General features: G+C 40.3%; 1 long non-coding RNA gene across 1 annotated transcript; it reads right to left on the bottom strand.

Moving 5' to 3' along the window:
- Positions 1 to 589: 589 nt before the first annotated feature.
- Positions 590 to 3347, bottom strand: LOC108445494. The gene is made up of 2 exons (XR_001860380.1): positions 3307 to 3347; positions 590 to 2010 (listed from the first exon to the last, which is right to left on the bottom strand). It is a non-coding gene; the product is annotated as an uncharacterized LOC108445494 (long non-coding RNA).
- Positions 3348 to 6410: the final 3063 nt, after the last annotated feature.

Raw genomic sequence — 6410 nt, 5'->3', positions numbered from 1 at the left:
ATAAACAATGGTATCAGGGAAAATGTAATATGTGGGATAAAAGAATGACAGAAATTACAAAAATTTTTTTTCATATAATGTGTCAAATTTTTCTACATTCCCCTTTAACTATGTAAGTACTTAAACTCCTTAGTACTTTTTTTCATATTGATATTGATCTAATGCATGGAGTATCTACAGATCATATAAAATACTGACTTATTTAACTCATAGCCAATGTAAATCTTCTCCTAGTGTGATTTTTAATTAGATGTTTGGTTTATATGTTCATATTCTTCAGAGCTAATGTTCTGAACAGCATAAATTTTCTCTCATGAGATTTCTCACTGGAAGGGATTAGAGCAGCCTTTATAAATATTAGATTCCACAACAACCTTATGATAATAATATTTTCTGTGCCTTTGCAGATGAAGTAAATGCATATAATCTATGTCACACAGGAAGTAAATGACAGATGATATGGAATTCAGACTCCTAGACGCTGTCAGATTAGAATCTTTAAAAAATGTGTAGAAACCCAAATCTCAGATATAGAAGAAAAAGAGAGTGCCAAAACAAGCAAATAAATTTGAAAGACTGTAAGTAAAAATGCTGGGAGGGTCTTTTTATTCTTGAAATTCAATCAAGACTGATTGCCTGCCAGAACATAATGTTTTCAGGTCAATAAAAGCAGAATAATTTCTCACATGAACGGAAGAATCAGAACAGGATAACAGCAACCCTCAAAAATATTTTTACCAGCTATCTCATTTACTCCCATATTATGTGAGCTCTTCCAGTTTCTGCTGCTGCTAATAATCACAGGATGCCGACATGTGTACAACTAGTTTCTGCCAATCCAAGCAAACCATAGAAAGCATACTGTAATTTACAGTCCCAAGATGTTGACAGACTGGCTCACCAGCCAACAAAACATTACTTTCTTTTGCAGCTTCAAAGCCTGGAAGGAGGACATAGAGTTCTGTGAAAATCAGTGGGATGCTGGAAAGCTAAGGCATAAGCTACGCTGTTCGTTACAAAGATGCTGGCCATCATTCCGGAGGGGATATCACAGATCTAACCTCAACAAAACATCTGGCAACAGGGCTGTGTTCTACACAGGCTGTAAAAAAATAGGCTGAGAAAGCTTTTCTTAGGGGCCACAGCCTGGTGTCCAGCTGTGTGCCATTTTTGTGCACTACTAGTTATGTAAAACAGTAATATTTTATTCATGTCCATGGTCTATCTAATTCTGTACCTTGTGCAGGTGTTTTGCTGATGAGTCTGTACTTTTGAAACGTTGCTAGTTTGAGACAGCATTTAGAAAATTCTTCTGTTATTGTTTTTTTGTCAACTACATGAGGTTGGAAACCTAAAAAATCTCTCTAGATTGCTGTTGAAACTCTTGTCTAGAAAATGCTGAATTTTTGCGTGTTTAATTGTGTCTCAAACCCCAAAAGGGGTAGATAATATGTTCATACCCTCAGATTACACTCAAGAAAAACAAATCTTACTTTTTGAACCATGGGAAAACATTAACCCTAATTCTAAGCCTCCAACCTCAGGACAGCAGAAAATCACAAAGCTAGGACAAAGCAAAGGCCGTCACAGTGCAGCACTGGATGTTTAGTGACAGAAAATCCATGGTACTGTTATGTTTGCTTGGGTGTTTCAAATAGAATAATCTCTGTGAGTTCTGCTGTATCCTTCTATTCACACAGAACAATCCCACTTGCCGCAGCAGGGCTGCTCTCCACCTCCCATCCCACAGCCCTGCTCAGCCCACCCGTGGGTCCAAGAAGGTGCCCAGTGCTGGGGCAGTGGGACGGGCATTGGCTGACATGCCCTGCCCTGACAGACCCCCACAGAGAGCCCCCCCTGCCCTGCCAGCTCCCCGGGGCCACCAGCCCTCGCAGTGGCCTGAGGGTCTCTCCCTTGGTGTTTCACAGTCTCAGAGGCTCGGGCTGTCGCTGGATACCCTGGCAGAACATTCTTCAGCTCTCTGGCCTGTCTGCAACCAGGGAAAATGTCCTGCAGGTGAGATGGTGAATGGGACATGGATTAAACTCTGCATAACATAATGCAGCGACTCTTCTAAAAGAGGACAACGCTTCTCAAGTGGAAAGTATACAGAGAGACATAATACAGAAAATCATAATAGTTACCAGCCCAAGAGGTTGGTTTTCTTTAATACAGTGTCTGTTTTTTATCACAGCAATTACATTAGCACCCCACAATCTACTTGCATCCTGTTGGCTCCACAAATAGAGCTCTGCAGATGTTTGCTATTATCCACAATTTAGAAACTATTTCACCAAAGACAAAAAGAACCCTGGGAATTAATCACCCTCTTTGTCAAAGGGCCCTTGAAGAAGCAAAAATGTCAGAACCATTGCAAAGAAACAAAAAATGTGTTTGGATGTCCATCTAAAACAATACAATATTGTTTTTATTAAAACAAAAATTTATTTTTCTTTCAGGTTTTTTTTTACCATGCAAGCATATTACAACCCATGCTACAGTATTTATATAAACCCTCTCCATCTGAAGGAGAAAGCAAGCACATAGGTATTTGGTGCAGACCAAGAGTAACAAATTAACTTATTCAATTCAAGAAGGGTGGTGGTCATCATACGCTTAGAGACACATAAACTTGCATGAACTAAGTGGGTTTATTCTTGTATGATGAGATCTATAGGTACTAAAATAACAGTGGTCAGTATTACAAAGTTATTTTTACTCACATTTAATCTGATATGACACCCTACCCTGAAACTGCAAAATCATTTTCCATTTTAACTGTAGAAAATTGCCAGAATTTCTGAGTTGCCAGAAAAAGACTAAGGAAGCTACAGAACGACTGTAATTACATTTTGCCCCAATTCTTCCTGCAGATGTTGCATAGTGTCTTGTTGACAATGTTTTCTGCATATGTGAAAGGCAAAATCAGATTTTTCACAGTATCAGGATAACAAAAAATAGCAAATTATTTAAATAAAAGAAATTTGACCTATTTTCATTGCTTTTATTTACAGTTTTTTCCTTAAAAATATTCAGTCTATTTATCCTTTACATAAATGAAAAAATTATATCTATGCATTTTTTAGTTTGCATTCTGAACATACAGTTAATTGTTGTTCCGGTTTGGCCAAATTTAGAAATCTATATCCTCTGAGAGAAGGCACAACCACCCCTCCCCCCACCAGGTTTGGGAAAAAATAAATTTTCCTCGAAGGAAAGTGAAGAAGATAAAACTATTTATTTAACAAACACACGGGAAAGGAAAATAATGTTAAATGGTAAAATCTTTTGCTGTAGAGGAAAAACCTGGGAAAGCGTTCGAGTCTTCCCTTTGGTCTCCTCGGAGCTGGGGCTTGGCCCAGGGCCAGGCCCTCTGTGCCCGGTGGAAAGTCCTCCCGATGTGCTCTAAGGTTGAAAGCAGTCCAGTAGGAAAGGGAGAAAATCTGGAATTCCAGAGAAGGAAAAGTTCAACTCTCAGCCTCTCTCCGGAGAACAAGAAACTGGAAAAACTGGCCAAAAGCTGACTGGAAAAGCTGCCAGCTGGGTGCTTCCTTGCTCCCCTGCCCCAGCTGGGGAAAAAAAACCTGCTATCTTTATGTGACCTTGAACAAGCTGCAAACTGCTTTGAGAAAGTTTTGCTCAGGTTTTTTCCTTCCCCCTCTCAGGCTCAGTTTAGAGGCATAGAAAGGCCCAAAAATTAATTTCTGGGTATAGGCAGCGATATGGGATACACATCATAAAGTCACCCCAAGACAATTGTGAATAGTAACTGACTGCTACAGCTCGTAGGATCTAATAAAATTAAAACCCAGGTTCTAATACAAGTGCTTGCTCATTACATTTTATGTCAATAGCTCAGACATTTATGTAGATTTGCTTACTGAAGACTAATTATGAAAATTAAATTGAGCACATAAAATACTTCAAAATTGTTAAAAATATATTTTAAGTAAAATGATTAAAACTGAAAACTATTAGGATATCTCATTATTCACCTTAAACTGAATGAAATATTCAAGAAATAAATAATCAGAATCTACAAGTGCCTTAGGTACTAAAGCTGTCTGCTTGATTGAACAGGCATAAGTAATCTTTTCAAAGTACAATTACATAAAATAACATTATTATTATTAGCCGGACTCTACACAAGTAAAATGTCCGTGTTCCAGCACAGGTGCAATAAGAATGAAGTCACATATAGCAAAAAGCAGTATTTCAAACTAGAAAATACAGTTTTCATACTTCAAATGAGTTTGTCACTAATTTTGAGATACTCTAAACATACGCTGTAACCATTTTCAAGGCAGTGCAGTCATCACAGAACAAAAAGCCTTTGGTATAATTTTTGTAGATTTATGTCTTTCCTGTAAGACACCCTGGGCTCCTACTACCAATGCAGTGAATTTCCCAAACATTTAGCCAAATGGCTACTTCTCACAATGAGTGATTTTCACCCCAGGTTCTAGTTCTGGCTTTTAACATGGTTTTGTTACAGAGCTCTGGGTCATCTCTTAAAGCTGCAGTGCATAGACACCTCACTTTGTTTTTCTTACGTGCCTCAGACTTCCCACCTCTAAATCAGAAAAAGGTTTTAAGATTTTCTAAGAATTTTTCTTTGTGGAATCTACATATTGTTATCTCTATGGGAACAAGGAGGAAAGCAAGAGACTTGAAAATCTGAAATATTCCCCGCAACTAAAGAATTGGGTAAACACGTAAACTTTATCATCAGAGAGCAGCTCTGTTTTAATTAATGAAAACGTTATATGAAAGACCTAAAACAAAGAAAGATGGTCTTAAGCATGCCCAGACCACTCATGCAGAGAGAATTCCTCTTCTGTAAAGGCCGTACCTCAAGAGAACCTGCTTCTGACTGCATTACCATATGTCAGCTGACTAAAACATGATTTATCCCAGAAGTCCTTTGATGTCTATCTTAGTCCCTTTAATGGCACTAGCCCTTCTCCACCAGCCTCATTTATCCCTAGGCCATGACTGGAATCTTTATGTAACCTGCAGTGCACCATAACCAGTGTATTTGCTTCTTGGCCTCATGAACAGCTGGTACAGATCTGCTCTGGTGTGACAGGTGAGCAGCGCCATCAGACACTGGGCACTGCCCAGAGAGGCACCAGTTGGCACAGAAGGGTGCACTGAAATGAGGGGACAGAGGCTCTGCTGAGAAGAGCCTTCTGTGCTCAGCAGTGATGGTGACATCCCACGTGGCATAGTCCCCAAACTCCACTGGAAGAACTGATCCTGCAGAGCAGAGGCCTTGACCCAGAGTGAGCTGCCAAAGGAGCTCCAGTTCTGCACAAATTTGGCTTCAGGGATGCCTGAGGCTTCTGGCTGAGGCTGGGACAAAAGGAGCTGGGCTCCTTGCCTGCCTGCTCTTGTGACCAAGCAAAGTGTCTGCAGGAGGAGGTCACCAGACTGTGCAGCATCAGAGATAACGAGAAACAGTTTGGTGTAAGGTCACATAGAAGGGGAGAGCGTCTTCTTCACTAAGATCATCATCTGATCAAAAACATTTTCAATACATTGACTATTCTTTACTCAATGAGTAAAAGGGGAAACCATAAACAAGAGCTCACAGAGACACAAACCTGGTCACAAAAAGGGTCAATAGAGACCGTGCCAAGGACCAGACTGGGACAGAGAACCTTGTCTGTCTTGGCACACTGGGATCTTCCTCAGTAGCCAGGCAGGAGGAACCCCTGTGCTGGGAGCTGATGGACGTGATGGTCACGTATAACATTCCATAACACCTGGATCATCTCCAAGACCTGCAGCTTCAAGAACCTAACAGTAATGAAAGGGGTGCATGTAAACTCTGTGCTTATCAGGTGTGAAAATGGAGCCTCCCATGAAGGTGAAGGCTGGAAGCTAGCTACTTCTGGTGATGCCTTTTCCTGGTCTTAAAATCAAGAGTCATACACGGTTAGAAGGGGAAAAGGGATTTTACCTTGGTATTTATTTTTAAGGATCCTTAGGTGTACACGTCCAGGTCATATGCATCAAGATGTACCCCACCAAGTCTTTCCCTGTGTCTCTGTCTTTCTTCTTTCTTCCCGTGTGTCTTCCCCCCAACATTGGGTATAACATTATAGGCTTTACTAATTAGCATATCTATCAAAGATTCCCCAACGAGAGGTTCAAGTGAGCCCCCCCTCCCCAAGGAACCTTCCCCTGGATGGTTCTATCTTGGTTTACAGAATATGTTCTGGAGAGGACCTTGGGGTCTGGGGCACACTGATCCCTAGCTATGAAGCTTCTAAAATGTTTAGTCTCTTAGCTTAACAAACAAGTCCAAGAATGTAGGCAAAAAGCACTAGGAATACAGAAGCTGTAAAAAGGTATAACGGGTATAACAGGGGGAAAAAAGAAAAAGCAAAAAAACTAATGGCATG

This window comes from Corvus brachyrhynchos, unplaced genomic scaffold (assembly GCF_000691975.1).
Source record: "Corvus brachyrhynchos isolate BGI_N302 unplaced genomic scaffold, ASM69197v1 scaffold331, whole genome shotgun sequence".
In the NCBI taxonomy this organism is placed as follows: domain Eukaryota; kingdom Metazoa; phylum Chordata; class Aves; order Passeriformes; family Corvidae; genus Corvus; species Corvus brachyrhynchos.
Note: the sequence above shows the minus strand (reverse complement) of the source record. Positions and strands in the feature narration are given on the sequence as shown.